Consider the following 17,115-nt stretch of genomic DNA (forward strand, 5'->3'; position numbering starts at 1 on the left):
AAAAAAAAAAAAAAAAAAATTACAGCCTAGAAAATCCTGTAGGACTGTTCTACTCTGTCACACAAAGTTGCTATGAGTGGAATTTGACAACAACAAATGACATGGTATCTGCTAATTTCTTCCTTGCCAAAATAAAATTTATTACTTGTGCTAAATTGACTGGGTTATCATTTCTTGTGTAATGGCACTAATATTCCAAACTTACTTGAGCCTACCAAATTCAGATATGCAATCTTGAAACTGTATTTCTAGAACAAACTTTAACTTTTGACTTTCAACCTGTCTCACGGCAGAGAATTTCACCTAGACATTTTAAGACTTTTAATTAAATGGTCTGTTCAGGATATATAAATTAATGACCGTGCATTTCAGAAACATCTTAGGTAATCCATGCTGTTCTTATCATTAAAGTACTGGAGAGAAGCATAACAAGGGAGCCTCCTTAAAAATGTACTTATGGAATTAGCCACATTCTTGTGGTTGGCATTGGATGGAGCAGAGATCTATCATATTTTTGAATAAGCTGGTTCTGGGGTGGCTTCAGCCATTGATTTTCTCACCACTTTGCAAGGAAGATGTCTCATAGAAGCCCATACCAGTAATTTATTCAAATTTGCTGGGTACAGAATCTCTCTCTGTCAGTGTATTTGGCTACATATTTTATCTACTCTGTGCTAGTGACATCATGCTGCATTTCTCTGATGTGTGGTTCCTTGCATCACTAGACAATGAAACAGACTTCAACTATTACTAGGTTCTAAGTTCCACAGGAAATATTAGATTCCTTTTTTCATGCACTTGAGAAAAACAGAGCATAAGGACAGTGATTATCAGGGGTCACCACTTGTATTCTACATATGTCATACCCTACTTGGCTATCCTTATCAGACAGTGAAATGGAAGTTTTCCAGTAAAATTTATTGCTTAAAATTCTTATATTTTCTCAGACAGTCCCTAAATTTCAGAGATATTGTCTTGTACTGTTTTATCAGTTACACTTACAGCGTCAGAATGGAGTCTTTGACCCCAAGGAGCTTGTTTTTGTATTCTTTCTGTATTTTAATTTATTTCTGGAGAATATATTAGGGAAACTGTCAAGCAACAGTTAAGTAGTTGAAAAGATAAGGCACCATGAAACCAACATTGAGTTGTATATAAGAGTATAGAATTTTAACAAAACAATACATAAGTTTTGAGTTTTCTAAAAGTGTATATATAAGCAACCCTAGTGTCCAACCATCCCATCTGCAGAAATTACCAAAAGAGAGGAGGATTTTTTGTTTTGGAAAAAAAATTTGAAAGAGAAAGAGCAAGGTAAATGACAGGAAACTAGAAACAGCAGCAGTTGTAATTTATATTGGATAATCTTAATAAGATTAACACATGAACAAGAGTTTTGGTTGTCCTTACAAGTTCTTCTCTATTTCTATAAATTTCAATAACAATCATACCATGACCACAATGGGCACTGCTAGCCATTAAGCTGAATAAATCAAAGCAATACGTAAGCACCTTACTTGGTTTTCTGCTCCTACTCTCAGGAAAATTCATGTTATTTTTCAACACTTCACCTCACTTGTTCACCTCTTCACCCTCTACAGACATTCTATGTTCTGAGATTATTAGGGGAAATATAACGCCAACAGTTCAAAATAAGAAATTTTCATCTATTAGGAAGGGAAATAGATGAAATATAAAATATTTGTTTTGCAATTTTGCATTTTTTCTCTGTCAGTGTTAACCATGTATTCTAAGCTGAATAATGTATTTAAGAAAGGAATCACAAAACACTTAACACCTATAATTTATCTCATTAAACATGCATGATTAATATATTGGCTATATCTAAAAGCATTCAAGGATTTTGATGTATTTCATTTGGAAGAAGCATAAACATTATTAAAATGAAGCAATGTAACCTGTAATGTTGTTGTTGTTGTTAGGTGCCGTCAAGTCAGTTCAGACTCATAGCTACCCCATGTACAACAGAACATAATGCTGTATGGTCCTGTGCCATCCTCACAATCGTTACTATGCCTAAGTCCATTGTTACAGCCACTGTGTCAGTCTATCTCCTTGAGGGTTTTCCTTTCTTCCGCAGACCATCTACTTTACCAAGTATGATGTCCATTTCCTCTAGGTTTTCAAATTTGTTAGAGTACAATTTTTCATAGTATTCTGTTACGATTCTTTTAATTTCAGTTTCGTCTGTTGTGATATCACCCATCTCATTTCTTATATGGGTTATTTGCTTCCTTTCCTGTTTTTCTTTTGTAAGTTTGGCCAATGGTTTATCAGTTTTGTTGATCTTTTCAAAGATGCAGCTTTTTTGGTCTTGTTAACTCTTTCAATTGTTTTTCTATATTTCATTTAATTCTGCTCTAATTATTATTTCCTTTCTTCTGGCTCCTGAGGGCTTCTTTTGCTGCTCTCTTTCTACCTGTTCCATTTGTAGGTTAATGTTTTGATTATGGCCCTTTCTTCCTTTTGGATGTGTGCATTGACTGCTATAAGCTGATATCTGAGCACTGCTTTTGCTATGTTCCAAATGTTCTGGTAGGATGTGTTTTCATTCTTGTTTGATTCTATGAATTTCTTTATTCCATCCTTAATTTCTTCTACAACCCAGTAGTTTTTGAGTAAGGTGTTGTTCAGTTTCCATGTGTTTGATTTTTTTCCCTTGCTTTTTGGGTTGTTGATTTCTATATGGTTTTATGGTCAGAAAAGACGCTTTGTAATATTTCTATGTTCTGGATTTTTTTAAGGCTTGCTTTATGGCCTAATATGTGGTCTATTCTGGGGAATGTTCCACTTGTGTTGGAAAAGAAAGTATACTTGGCTGCTGTTGGGTGGAGTGTTCGGTATATGCCTATGAGATCAAGTTGGTTGATTGTAGCATTTACCTCTTCCGTGTCTTTGTTGAGCTTCTTTCTGGATGTTCTCTCCTTCACCAAAAGTGGCATGTTGAAGTCTCCTACTACTATTGTGGAGCTGTCTCTCTCTGTTTTCAGTGCTGTTAGAGTTTATTTTATGTATTTTGGAGTCCTATTGTTGGGTGCGTAAATATTTATTATAGTTATATCCTCCTGGTGTATTGACCCTTTAATCATTATATAGTGTTCTTCCTTACCCTTTGTGGTGGATTTTACTTTAAAGTCTGTTTTGTCAGAGATTAATATTGCCACTCCTGCCCTTTTCTGAGTGATGTTTGCTTGATATATTTTTTTCCATCCTTTGAGTTTTAGCCAGTTTGTGTCTTTAAGTCTAAGGTGTGTCTCTTTTAGGCAGCATATAGATGGATCGTGCTTTTTTATCCAATCTGCCACTCTATGTCTCTTTATAGGTGCATTTAGTCCGTTTACATTCAGTGTAATTATTGATAGGTATGAGTTTTAGTATTGTCTCCTGATATCTCTTTTTGTGTGTTGTTCACAGTTTCTTTGTTCCCCTTAATTTTCTGTGCTGAGTCGTTTTTCTTTATGTATTTTCTTTTCATCTTTTTCATTGTTGTTGATTTTGTGTTTGCTGAAACTTTATATTTTTCTGTTTTTTTTATTTTCACTTGTAGGATTGTTAGTTTCCTTTGTGGTTACCTTAATATTTACCCCTATTTTTCTAAGTTTATACCAATCTTTTATTTTTTATATAGCCTTGACTTCCCCTCCATATGAAAAATCTATGTGTACATTTTTTAAGTCCTTCTTTTTTGTTTTAATGTTGTCCTTTTTTACATATTGATATCTCTGTTTCCTTATTTTCAATGTTTTATCTTTGATGTATTTTTGTGACTTCCCTATCTGCGTCGATATCTGGTTGCTCTGTCCTGCGTTCTAGTCTTGTGTTATTATATGATGTTAGATTTTCTAACCAGAGGACTCCCTTTAGTATTTCTTGTAATTTTGGTTTGGTTTTTGAAAATTCCCTAAACTTCTGTTTATCTGGAAATGCCCTAATTTCACCATCATATTTGAGAAACAGCTTTGCTGGATATATAATTCTTGGCTGGCAGTTGTTTTCCTTCAAGGCTTTATATATGTCATCCCATTGCCTTCTTGCCTGCATGGTTTCTGCTGAGTAGTCCGAGCTTATTCTAATTGCCTCTCCTTTGTGGATGATGTTTCATTTATCCCTAGCCATTCTTAAAATTCTGTCTTTACCTTTGGTTTTGGCAAGTTTGATTATAATATGACTTGGTGACTTTCTTTTGGAATCTACCTCATGTGGGGTTCAATGAGGATCTTGCATAGCTATCTTGTCACCTTTCATGATATCAGGGAAGTTTTCTGTCAACAAATCTTCAACAGTTCTCTCTGTATTTTCTGTTATCCCCCCTGTTCTGGTACTCCAATCAGTCGTAGGTTATTTCTCTTGATAGAGTACCACATAACTTCCAGAGTTTCTTCATTCTTTTTAATTCTTTTATCTGATTTTTCCTCAAATAAGTTGGTGTCAAGTGTTTTATCTTCAGTGTCACTAATTCTGACTTCTATTGCCTCAGTTCTGCTCCTGTGACTTTATATTGTCTAATTCTGAAATTTTATTGTTAATCTTCTGGATTTCTGATTGCTGTCTCTGTTTGGATTCTTGCAGCCTATTATTAAATTTGTCATTAAGCTGTTGAATAGCTTTTTTAAGTTCCACTACTTTGTCTGTGTGTCCTTTGGCTGTCTGCATTTTGTAGAATTTCCTTTCTAATTTCTTGAAGAGTTCTGTATATTAATCTTTTGTATTCTGCTTCTGGTAATTCCAAGAAATTCTCTTCCTCCAGAGAATTTATTGATTCTTTATTTTGGGAGCATGCTGAAGCCATCATAGACTGCCACTTTATGTGATTTGATATTGACTGTTGTCTCCAAGCCATCAATAAGTTATTATAATTTTATTTTATATTTGTTTAGTGTATCCTAGCTTCTTGTTTTGATATGCCCAAATAGGCTACTCGTGTGTGCTAGTTTGATTATTGACGTCTTTGAAGCTCTAATGTCCTGTTACCAGGTAGTTAGTTCTGTACCTAAGTATGTGCACGTCACAAACCTGCTACTTTACAGCTGAAACAGTTGAAATTAGACTTGAAGTATTTACCCTGTTGTACTGTGGAGGTGAGGGCTTTTGTTGTGGAGAAGGCCCACGCAAGTCTATGCAGGAGTAAAAGGCACTCAAAGACTGCAGACCCCTTATACCTGTACCTAGGCAAAGAAGTTGTGCCAATGCTGAGGTCCTGGCTTAGAGGAGCCGGTAGCTTATTTTTTCCTTGTTTGTTAATTTGTTCCCTCTCCAAGGCCAAGAGAATGGGTCAGGGTGCCCTATGGGATCTACTTCTGGCCCAGAGGTCTCAGAGACCACTGGAGTCGTCTGTACCAGGTGCAGAGCGGGAGGGAGGAGGTAAATGGGAGAGAGGTATTTCCCCAATTTTTTTTTTTTTTAAATCCCAGCAAAAGACCTCACGCATGTACTTATCTTTAGCCATTTGGGTGCTGCTTTTCTCTGGTTCGGAGTGTCCAAGCAGAATCTCTGCTGCTGGATCTCTCTCAATGCGGAAACTGCCTCCCGAGCGAGCACGCAGAGCAGTATGCCCGCCTCCCAGGGCACCCTGAGCTGGTCCGGGCTGAAGAGCTGTGGCTCCCGCAGAGTCTGGTCTGGCACTCCTCACTTTTTCTGAACCGTCTCCCTTTCACCCCACCACTCAGCCCTATTCCCCAACTTTGCCTTGTTCAGGGCTCCTAGATATTCATATACAATCAAATCACTTGTTTTTCCAGGTCTTTGTTGTAAGAGGGATATAGGAAGCCGTCGGACTACTCCACCGTCTTTGCCCTGCCTCAACACACCAAAATTTTTAAAATGTATAATAGATCAGGACTTGTCCTTAAAGAGAAAAAAAAAAACTATAGCAACAACAAAAAACTATCATTAGAAAATACTTGCATAGACAGACAGACAGGCAGACAGATAGCCAGAGACAGATGAACATACACACCTTTATGCATTTGCACATTATCACAACCATGTTTACTCTGTCAAATATTCCTTTTTAAAATGTAAATTTTGACAGTCTCTTTGCAATTTAGGGATTAGTGTTTTCCCTGCATTTCAGTTTTAAGAGTCCTGATTTAGGAATTCTATTTTATGAGGGACATTGTCATCGTCAATAATGATGGTAAGGCCAACATATTTGCCATTCTGCAAAATGCTTCAGGTTCAATGGCTGTATTAAAAATAACATGATGAATTTATTACCTATAGGTAATACAGATATTAATATAATAATAAAAAAAGTAAAAGATCCTAGAAATTCAATAGAGAAGGGATTTTTTTCTCACTAAAAGAATGAGTTGACTTTAAACTTTTTAGTAAATCAACCAAAAACCTCCTCTAATATTTGCATAGTATGATTAAACTGATTTTCCAGGCTTTTGATCTATTCACTAGGAGTATCCATAGTCCATGTATCCCTTTTACCACTAAAACCTTTCTTTTAATTTCCTTGCAATATACACCACACCACCAAGAACAACATCTACAAGACGGGATTATTATTTTTTGTTGTTGTTGTTTTGTTTAAATGAAAAGAATATAGACCTATGATAACTCTGATCTGCCTTGGCAACTTCTGTGGAACTGAAATTCCAGTTCTTACTTTAGTTTCACCCATTTCAAAGTCTTGCAATAAACTCTGAACTATAGCTGAGAAAAATGAAGAATAGCATAAGATTTGACCTGAGAATCAGACAGAGATTGTGATGTCTCAGTCACATAATCATGAATTTGGATCCAATAAAGGAGATAAAAATTGACTCTGGTTGTATTTAAGAGGTTCCGTATCTGTACCTTGCTTTCCCTCAAGTAATAAAAGTAAACAATCTACCAAGTCTTATTTAGATTGAAACAACCTTAAGTGTTTTCATTAAAACTTAACTAATGAGCATATACTAATTTTAAGAATAGCTACAGTTTTAAGTATTATTTGACAAAAATAATACAGCAACATTTTCCAGACTTATTCCCACAAAATTTCATAGACATGCCTGAACTATTCAAACTTCTGGGTTTAGGTTACTGATTATGTGTAACGGAGAAGCAGAGATCTATTCCCCTGATACCTGCTAGAATCCAGTGGCATCATTAGGAGGGGTCGGGGCGTGCGGTGGGATGTGGACCACAGCAGGTAACACCATCAGAGGGGGTGACACCAAAATCACTGTCTATAAAATTTTTGTGCAGTGTTTCAGTAGCAATTTATTTTTTTCATATAAATATACCTGTAGTTAGTTATAACAACAAAAACATTTTTTGTAATCACAACTTACAGGTATCAATATACCTACAAGGCTAAAACTTTATGCTGATTTATTTTTTGAACATTCTAATGTGCTCTTATCAGAGCTGTCATTATTATCCAATTACAATGATGTTTCAAACACTTGGTTTCCTCTGCACGCGCTACAAGCATGCCTGTGGTTTTCCTTGCTGTTGGTGTTTTCATAGGCTTTGCTTTTGTCAGTTATTCTGACATTTTAGCTAAAATATTGTGGTAATTAGTATTTGTGAACTTCTGTCAATAACTTTTTTGAAATGAAGTAGTAATTAAAGGAAAAGAAGAAGAAAAATCAAAAAAGGATTCCACTCACTTATTAATAAAGTTGTAACTGATAATGTAATTCAATGTAGAAATATTTTTGCAAAACAATTTGTTGTTAGTATTCATATAATCTAAGAAATACTACATTTAAAAAATTTATAAATATATTTTCCCCGTGCTTTTGTCAGTTTGTCATACTGTGGTGACTTGTGTGTTGCTGTGCTGCTGGAAGTTATACCACCGATATTTCAAGTATCATCAGGGTCATCCATCTTGGACAGGTTTCAGTGGAGCTTCTAGACTAAGACAGACTAGGAAAAAGGACCTGGTGGTCTACTTCTGAAATATTGGCCAGTGAAAACCTTATGAATAACAGTGGAATATTGTCTGGTATAGTGTCAAAGATGAGCTGCTAAGATTTGAAGGCATTGAAATAAGACTGGGGAAGAGGTGCCTCCTCCAAGCAGAGTAGACTTTAATTATGTGGATGGAGTCAAGCTTTCGGGACCTTCATTTGCTGATGCGGCACAACTCAAAATGAGAAGAAACAACTGCAAACATCCATTAATAATTGGAACAAGGAATGTATGAAGTATGAATCTAGGAAAATTGGAAGTTGTCCAAAATGAAATGAAATGCATAAAGGTCAATATTCTAACCACTAGTGAGCTGAAACAAACTGGTATTGGCCATTTTAATTTGGACAAAAATATGGTCTACTAGGCCAGGAATGACAAATTGAAGAGGAATGATGTTGCATTTATCTTCAAAAAGAATATTTCCAGATCTATCTTGAAGTAAAACACTGTCAGTGATAGGATGATACCCATATGCCTACAAAAAGACAAGTTAACAGGACTATTATTCAAATTCACACACTAATCACTAAGGCCAAAGAGAAGAAACTGAGGATTTTTACCAACTTCTGCAGTTTGAAATTGATCAAACATGCAATCATGATGCACTGATAATTACTGGTGATTGGAATTCAAAAGTTGGCAATAAAGAAGAAGGAAAGATAAGAAAATATCGCCTTGGTTATAGAAATGATGCCAGAGATCGCATGATAGAATTTTGCAAGACAAATGACTTCTTCATTGCAAATGCCTTTTTTCAACAAGTAAATGGCAACTATACACGTGGAACTCACAGGTTGGAAAACACAGGAATCAAATGGACTACATCTATGGAAAGAGATGATGGAAAAGCTCAATATCATCAATAAGAACAAGGCCAGGGGCCAACTGCACAACAGATCATCAATTGCTCATATGTAAGTTCGAGTTGAAGCTGAAAAAAATTAGAGCAAGTTCAAGGGAGCCAAATACAACCTTGAGTATATCCCACTTGAATTTAGAGACCATCTCAGGAATAGATTTGATGCACTGAACACTAATAACCGAAGATCAGATGAGTTGTGCAATGACATCAAGGACATCATATCAAAGAAAGCAAGAGGTAATTAAAAAGACAGTGTCTAAGTCATCTAGTGCTGCTCTAACAGAGATACCACAAGTGGATGGCTTTACAAAGAGAAGTATATTCTCTCACAGTCCAGTAGGCTACAAGTCCAGATTCAGGGCATCAGCTCTAGGGGAACACTTTCTCTGTCAGCTCTGGAGGAAAGTCCATGTCATCAGTCTTCCTTTGGTCTGGGAGCTTCTCTGTGCAGGAATCTCAGGTCCAAAGGACGCACTCTGCTCCCAGTACTGCTTTCTTGCTGGTATGAGGTTCCCATGTGTCTCTGCTCGCTTCTGTCTTTTATATCTCAAAAGACATTGCATTAAGACACTATCCAATCTTGTCAACCTCATAAGTATAACCTCATCACAGTGATAGAATATATAACACATAAGCAGACCACATATAATCTCATCATAGTGATAGAGTTTATAACACATAAGGAAATCACATCAGACTACACAATCATACAATACTGGGAATCATGACCCAGCCAAGCTGACAGATATTTTTCAGGGGACACAACTCAATCCATGACAGACAGGAAAGAAAGAAAAAACCAAAATGGATGTCAGAAGAAACTCTGAAACTTGCTCTTGAATATAGACTAACTAAAGTGAATGGAAGAAATTATGAAGTAAAAGAGCTGAACAGAAGATTTAAAAGGGTAGCTCAAGAAGACAAAGTAAGGTACTATAATGAAATGTGCAAAGACCTGGAGATAGAAAACCAAAGGCAGTAACACTCTTGGCATTTCTCAAGCTGAAAGAACTGAAGAAAAAATTCAAGCCTTGTGTTGCAATATTGAAGAATTCTATGGGGAAAATGTTGAATGACACAGAAAGCATGAAAAGAAGATGGAAGGAATACACAAGTCACTGTACCAAAAATAACTGGTTGACTTTCAACCATTTCAGGAGGTGGCATATGATCAAGGACCAATGGTATTGAAGGAAGAAGTTCAAGCTGCACTGAAGGCAATGGCTAAAAACAAGGCTCCAGGAACGGATAGAGTACTAATTGAGATGTTTCAACAAATGGATGCAGAGCTGGAGGTGGTCACTCTTGTATGTCATGAAATTTGGAAGAGAGTTTCCTAGCCAACCGACTGGAAAAGATCCACATTTGTGCCCATTTCAAAGAAAGATGATACAACAGAATGCAGAAATTATCAAACAATATCATTAATATCACACACAAGTAAAATTTTGCTGAAGATCATTCAAAAGCAGTTGCAGCTGTACATCGACAGGGAACTGCCAGTTCAAGCTGTATTCAGAAGAGGACATGGAATGAGGGATATAATTGCTGATGTCAGAAGTATCTTGGCTGAAAGCAGGTAATACCAGAAAGATGTTTATCTGTGTTTTACTGACTATGCAAAGGCATTCAACTGTGTGGATCATAACAAATTATGGATAACATTGAGAAGAATGGGAATTCCAGAACACTTAATTGTGCTCATGAGGAATCTGTACATGGATCAAGAGGCAATCCTTCAAACTAACAAGGTGATACTGCATAGTTTAAAGTCAGGAAAGGTGTGTGTTTGGTAAATAGTGTCTGGGGTCTTAAACGCTTGGGAGTGGCCATGTAAGATACAGCTGTTGGTCTCTACTTGTCTGGAGCAAAAGATAAAGAAGAAAACCAGATGATCAAAGAAGAAACCAGTCTACAGGACCAATTACTGACAGAAATCATGACCTCACCTATCCAGAGAAACTTAGATGGTGCCCGGCTGCCACCACTAACCATTCTGATTGTGGCCACAATAGATGGCCCCAGATAGAATGGGAGAAAATTGTGGAATAAAACTCAAGATCTTAAAAATAAGGCAGACTTACTGCTCTGGGGAACCCCCAGACTATCGCCCTGAGATACCCTTTAAACTTTGAACTGAAACTACTGCTGGAGGTCACCTTTCAACTAAATAACAGATTGACTCATAAAATAAGCAATATCACCCATGATTACTGTGGTCCTTTTATATAAAAATAAAGCAAACAAACAAAAAAGAACAATTACCTATTTGAGACCAAATGGTCAACATTTACCCTAAAGCAAAGATGGGAAGATCTAGGCAGCAGAGCAGGGAAGCAAGAATAATGAAAGCAGAACAACCAGAATGACAATAATGAGAATGTGGACCCAGTGTGGAAATTGTAACCAATGTCAGTAAACAATCTGCGTAGGAATTGTTAAATGGGAACCTAACTTGCTGTGTAAACTTTCACTAAAACCTCAATAAAATATTTTATAAAAGAAAAGAAATGCTCAAAATGTCATTTGTGGTAACTCAGAAGGTAGATCACATGCCTACTAAGCCTCTAGCTAGTGGTAGCAATGGGAAAACAGAAGTTAGGAACGTATGTTGGTAGCTATTAGTTACATTGACATGCCTCTAGCAAGTGGTAGAGATGGGAAAGCAGAAGTTAAGAATGTATGTTGGTGGCTATTAGTTACATTTAGCACGGTGTTAAATGAATGAGATGTCCTCAAGTAATAATTGTCTTATTTGCAAGCAGAAATGAGAGAGGGTTAGAAAAGGGCAGAAATCTGAGGATTCAGAAGATTAACTTCTATATCTCAACAGGAAAAAAATTTAAAAAAAACCTGAACATCAAAACCCTTTTTGAATCAGTTTTGAAATAAAGAGCAGACGGAGACCATCAGCCTGAAGTTTACTGGCATAAAATTGAGCAAGAAAATCATGGAACAAGGAAGCAGCTAAGTAAAGAAGACTGAGAACGAAGAAAAACACCTGGAACTTACGGAAAGCAACTGTATTAGAAGAATATTTCATTTTTGAGGGAACTTTATTGCCAAAAATGCTGTAATCCTAAACAACAATAACAAAACTCCTTTGATTATTTTCTCTTTAAAACATAATTCTGGCCACAAATTTTTACCCATAATAAGTTGGCTGCAAAAGTTGCGGCCCCCGAGGAGAACATCCTCCCCAGTAGCCACTGTATTATGGCCATTGAGGTTGATACACTTGTAAAATCCTTCCAGGTTATGGAGCCAGCACTACAGAGATCACTGTGCAAAGAAATCCCTCACAGGTAATAGACCTGTGGTGTGATCACGGCATTTCCATTACCGCGAGAGTGGGAATGGGGAGCTGCAATCTGCCTACGCTATCCCTGCCCATCAAGATCTCATATGAATCATTGACTACTGTATATCTCCCATTCACCCTTTCCCAGTTATATGTTTGGTTTTAAGGGGCAGATTTCAGGTAAGTTGTCTTTTTTAGTATATAGATTGCCAGAACTCAGAAAGCAACATCTGGATGTGAGGTAGATGTTTTGAATAAAAGGTATTTGCGACTGTCTTCCTCAGGGAGGAGGTGAGTGTGATCCATGCGTTGGAGCAAAGAAGGAAAAAAGTTATTTGGTGAACAGAAGGGCAGAGTGTGACCAAGAATGGTTGGTTGTTCACCACACACATTTCATTTGCTTTGGGACACACAACTATATCTTATTTTATTCTCCTTTTCATGTGCGTGTGTGTGTGTGTGTGTGTGACTAAATTTTGGCCAATGGATTATGGATCAAAATGTGATATGCTACTTTCATTTATAATGCTTTCTCCTACACGTACACACACAATAGAGTAAAATAAAAGCAATAAAATAAAACATAGGTATAGTCATCTACCAATTTTTTTTTTCTTGTCTGTTGACTGGATGACAACTCTGAGAGTGACATTGGAAACCATGTGATGAAGATGGCAGAGTCCCCACCAGCTCAGACTTCTGAACGGGCTTGCAAAATTAAACTCCCTCCTCCACATCTCTGGACATCACTCCTTCAGAACACATGCTGGGTTGGAGAATAGCCAGCAAGAAAAAGACTTTTATTATGTTAATTCACTGAGTTTGGGGATTTATCTATTAAAGCAACCAATCATTTTAAGAAGCCCTGGTGGTACAATGATTAAGCACCTGGCTGCTAACTGGCCAGTTGGCGGTTCTAACGCACCAGTGGCTCCACGAGAGAAAAGACCTGGCAATCTGTTCCTGTAAAGATTACAGCCTAGAAAATTCTATGGGGCAGTTCCACTCTGTCACATGGGGTTATTATGAGTCAGAATGGACACAATGGCACCTAATAACAAGTATCATTTTAATTAAGAATGGAACTTTCGATTATATCTTAAATTTAATGTGTAACTTTTACAGAATAACTTAATAAAATATATACATCCCCAAATATCATTTATTGTCCTTTTGAAAAAGATTTCCCCTTTATGCATTTCAGACCTCTTTATACTTAAAATGCCTATCTGTTTCTATAACTATAAAACACTGCTGTCGTTCCTGCTGATCTGACCTGGAATCATATTTCTGCTGGCCTCTCTTTCCAGCTGGGTACATCAATGTATTTTCCCTAGGGCAGCTTTTCTATAACTGTGTTTTGGGTCCAAAAGAAGAATTTCTATTTTCCTGCTTTGAAAATGATAATCCCGATTAACTCATTTCAGTTTCTCACGTTTGCTATGGAATCACCAAGAAGGTAGTTGAAACCAATCTATGTATCTAAATAAACTGAATTACAATTTCCAAAAAAAATTTCATGTTGAATATTTTATTTGATTGGTGCAAAAAACCTGCGATGGAAGCAAGGCAGCTGCTATTAGTCCCATTTGACTAATAAGCAAAAGCCTGGGAGTTGTTGAGGCTTAGGTCATCCAGCTGGCATGTGGTTGACTCTGGTCTCCAGATTCCTACTTCAGGGGACTTTTAAGCTCACCGAAGTGCCATCAGTTTTCAATCTAGTGCAACAAATCATTGCTGCATTTTTTTAAAGATAATTGTATTCCTGAGGTCATGAAAAGTTTATCTGCTCTGTACACTCTCTAGCACCTATCACAGTTTCTTATTCCTCAGAGGCCCCTCCCCCCAAAATAAAGAGAAGCTGATGGGTTAATGACGTCTAGATTCATGTCTCCTATTGTCTGATTGATTGATTGATTGTTCTGTGAGGAGTTAGTTACTCTTAAACTTCCTGACCATTCACAGCTATCTTTTCCGTTTGGGGTTCATTTATTTCTATACACAATGCTTATTAATTGAAATGGACTATCTGTACTGCAGGAGTCCCTGGGGGAGCAAAAGGTTAAGCACTTGAATACTCCCCAAAAGACTGGCAGTTTGAACCCACGCAGGGGCACCTTGGAAGTCAGAACTCTCTGTTTTCCAAGTCACAACCTTGAAAACCCTGTGGAGCAGTTCTACTCTGCATGCCTTGGGTCACCATGAGTTGGAATCAACGCAATGGCAACTGACAACAACAACAATCTTCATTACTAGGTACTTGAAAAAGGTATTAAAAGACTAGGGGTTAAAATTCAATATAGTTGTATATGTACCTGTGTATGTATATGTGTATGTATAAAGGAGCCCTCGTGGCTCAATGGTTAATCGCTTGGCTGCTAACCAAAAGGAACCCACCGGCTACTCCGTGGGAGGAAGATGTGGCAGTCTGATTCCTTAAAGACTCACAGCCTTGGAAACCCTATGGGGCAGTTCTACTCTGTCCTACGGGGTCACTATGAGTCAGATTTGCAACATGTATGTGTATGTGTATGTGCATGTGTATATGTATATAATACATCTACACGTAACTTTTGAAGAAAACCTGGAAAATTAAGGTAGAAAATTTTCAAATATCTATAAAACTAAACAAGTTAAAATCAGCTCTCTAAATATCGTACAACAACTGACATCCTCATTAGATGACTTCTTAATTCTACTTTCTTCACTACCTGATTACTTGTTGTTGATCATATCTTGTAAATAGTCAAACATATTTTTTTCTGTGTACAGTGTGTCTGGGTTTCTGTGTTTGGAAGGAGAGGTGATAATACAGCCAAACTAATAAGACTGGTAAATAATTCAATGAGAAATTACATGTGAAAAGAATTAAAAAAGAGTATTATTGTTGTTGAATAATTTTCAGATGCACAAAAAAAAGTTAGCCAAATCTCCAGAGCCATTAAAAGGAGGACAGAAAACAATGAAAAATCACTATAGCATAATTGGAAGGTTGGATGGGAGATGAACCTGGAGGAAGGAACATCAAGTTAGAGGAGAATGGGTTAGTAGGAGAATCCTCTGTCACTCCCACTTAGGTTTTGTTTGAACAATCTCTTGTTACAAATGCTTGAGTTAATTGGCCCTGCCTTAAGCTCTCAGGCACATGGAGTATGAGCTGCTTCTTTTAATGGGACATTAGGACTCTTGGGAGGAACTCTCCAAAGTTATACAATGCCACATTCTCCAGGGAGGCCAAACTGTGAAGATCTTAGCTCAGCTGAAATAAATGATTCCAGAGGAAGCTTGAAGCCAAGGATGTATCTCTGCCAGAGAGAGTCCTATAAAAGTTAAACCCTACTCAAAAACGGACTAAGTACTGTCAGGCAGAGACACTATTTCCAGGCTTTAGGGTAATTTACCCGCTCCCTTCTCTTCAAGCACTACTGGTACATATGCCAGAGATAAACCTGTTACGCTGAGATTCGCCTTGCTCATTTTCTCTCTTTTTTTTTTTTTTTTGTCAAATTGCCCAGAGACATCTGGAATTATCTTATTTGGTTCTTACCACAGCCCTGCCATTTAGATATTATTATTCTCTCTCTTCAGGGCAGGAAATTGAGGTTCAAATTTTAAGTAGCTTTCCAAAAAAAAAAAAGTCAAAGCTAGTAATGGATGGAGGTGAATCTGAGAGTAGAAGTCTGTGTTCTCTCAAAGCTACTCCTTTCTTGCTAACTTAGTGTGTCTTTCCTCAACACCACTGCACATAACATTTTACCAAGAAGAGAACTGAAGCTTAGAGGGATTAGCTGAACCCTCCAAGTCATCATGGCTTGTACCTATCTTATCAGGTCAGGCAGGGACCTTTCTCTTCAGTTTCTAAGTCCAATGCTCCTTTCACTAAACCAGACTTTTTATTTCATGGACTCAATTGTATGATTTTGCATCAGCATAATCTGAAAATTGGTGATTTTCACACTGATATTTAGCTTACTATTTATTATCGTATAGGAAATACTGATCTAAGCCATAATTATATACAAGCCTCTAAAAATTTCTGACTAGCATCAAGGAATGGGGTTTTTGGTTTGAAATTTAAATATATATCTCTGCAGTATTATCCATTTAATATAGGACACCTCATATTTGATAGAGAGACATAAGAAACCTAATATGAGATCCCTTTTTGATGTTTTATAAGTCAAAGATGGAGCCCTAGTGGCACAGTGGTTAAAGCACTTGACTGCTAACCAAAAAGTTGGCAGTTCAAATTCACCAGACACCCCACAGGAGACAGATGTGGCAGTCTGCTTCCGTAAAGATTTCTAGCCTTGGAAACCCCCTGAGGCAGTTTTACTTTGTCCCATATACTCGATGGCAGTGAGTATATGTCAAAGAGCCAGTTTGTGGAGTTGCATATAATAGAGTACTCCTGTCATAATTGTCTAATGATTTTTCATGTCAACAAATCCCATAGCCTTTCTTTCTGCTGTTTAAAATAGTAGCACAAAAATATTTCTAGCTTCATGTTATGGAAAAATGCTGTAACATGGACCCATTCCTGAGTAGCCATATGGCAATGGTGTTGCTATCTGCTCGGCTGATAGTCCTTTCCTGGCAAACTATGGACCCATACGGGTTCTTTGTGTCTCATTTGTGTACATCATGACAGGAGGCAAAATCAATATCTACCCTTTTCTCTGGAAACACCTTTTAATAATTACTCTGAACATGAAGATCATTTTCTTTTCTATCTACCTTCATCTTCCTCTAGTTTTTCCACAGCTGCCTTCTTCTAATAGAAGGAGGAACAATTTGCTTTCAGGAATATGTGAAAACTGTCAGGGCAAGCTGTCAGGTTTAAGGCATCATAATTACCTTGAAGGACTGACGGCGTGGGCTTTGTGGATTTGAAACTTCATCACCCAGGAGATGAAACGATCCATCCTTTTACATGTTGACAGGATAGCAATTTGATGTTAATGTGGAGAGTCACATATTCAGACAATAAGGCAACACAGAGTCTGTGAAAGGG

This window comes from Trichechus manatus, unplaced genomic scaffold (genome assembly GCF_000243295.1).
Source record: "Trichechus manatus latirostris isolate Lorelei unplaced genomic scaffold, TriManLat1.0 scaffold00243, whole genome shotgun sequence".
Lineage (NCBI taxonomy): Eukaryota > Metazoa > Chordata > Mammalia > Sirenia > Trichechidae > Trichechus > Trichechus manatus.